This window comes from Wasmannia auropunctata, unplaced genomic scaffold (assembly GCF_000956235.1).
Source record: "Wasmannia auropunctata unplaced genomic scaffold, wasmannia.A_1.0 LD336048.1, whole genome shotgun sequence".
Classification (NCBI taxonomy): Eukaryota; Metazoa; Arthropoda; class Insecta; order Hymenoptera; family Formicidae; genus Wasmannia; species Wasmannia auropunctata.
This window is the reverse complement of record NW_012026842.1, coordinates 156,974-158,501: the sequence shown is the minus strand read 5'-3', so window position 1 is coordinate 158,501 and position 1,528 is coordinate 156,974.

Sequence of the window (1,528 nt, the reverse complement as noted above, 5' to 3'; positions counted from 1 at the left end):
CGTAAATCGGAGCAAAGATAGAGTTCACAGTTTCTCGTAATAACACTTTTATTCTCACGTTTGTCACCCGTTACGAATTCACCGTTGAATACAGTGTTTATCTTAATATTATTATGTCTCTGCATAACATTTCGCACACGTTCGAGCACAATTTCTCGCGCATCTTCCAGAAACTGTCGAGGTTCAATGTGTCTGGAATTTATTACTGCACCGGTCAGTATACGACTATTGAAAGCTGCGTCTATCTCACGCCACCTGAGTCCGGCACTGAATCCGGCGCCCGCATGCCCGAACCGTGCGCGCACCGCATCTTTCAAACTTTCCAGTCGCGCTATACGAGCGATGACAGATTGTCTCACATCGATCGATATCGCGGATTTCGACTCTGCTCATCGAGCGAATTGATGAATTCGTCGACATGCTCTTCCCACGCGATAAAGTCTTCTCGCGTAATCAGCCGGGTGACTTGCTCGTCCAGATCTCTTATCGTTTGCTCCATGTTCTTTTTAGCACGAATACACAAATATTTTGCAATGTCTTTCTCACTCTGTGCAAATAGGACACATGTTACATGGCATTATTTGAAACAACGGACATTCGCACCCCCAGCATGAATAACCGTCGTGAAGTATAAATTCTTCAGTAGTGTGTCTTCGCAAGGGACGAAGATATGAAAATTGATTATTCCCTCTAATGACACATGAGGAACAGTATCTTCTCAGGCTTTCGTCTTCTTCGTCTATATAATAAAACTCAAGCATGCACATTATATCTGTGATATGCAGATCATAAACATCATCTGGGTACAATAATCCATGCCTTACTAATTCGTTGTCCATACCACTATCGTTACTTGAGTCATCTGAAAAATCTTCTATTTCCATCAATTCTTGGTCACCTTCCTCATGCGCTACTTTTACCTCCATGTAATCGTCGGGTGGTATTATTTCTTCAATGTTCATTAACGAGAGTTACATTTTCACAATCACCTGGTTGCATTAAATCTCACCAGTGACGAGGTGTATCAAAATCTTTACAATATATACGCCGAAACTAATGGGTGTGGTCTATTTTTCGCAAATGTTGCAGATATCGTTTGATTTCGCGACGTGATCTCGCGGAAAGCTGCCATCCATTGGCGCTTGATCAAAATGCTTAATTGCATTTTTAACACGTGTTCGATGACGTGACTGTGAGACATTTAGATTGAAAAAATATTATATTACGCGAATCTAATGTGTCACAGCTACCGTACTTCGGCGCTTGTGCAAAAATGCTAAAATGCATTTTTAACACGTTCGGTGATCTCACAGATATTTTGATTGTCCATGAAAAATCATGTATTACACAAAAGTATTATGTGACAGTCGCCGTACGTCGACGCTTCACCAAAATGCTAAATTGCAGTTTTTACGCGTGTTCGACGATGTGATTTCATCGTGAGGCATTATGGTTGCTCGTATAAATGCTCTTATAAATGCTCGTAAGATTTCACATGGTTAAAAATGTCGAGCGAAGGAGACATGGC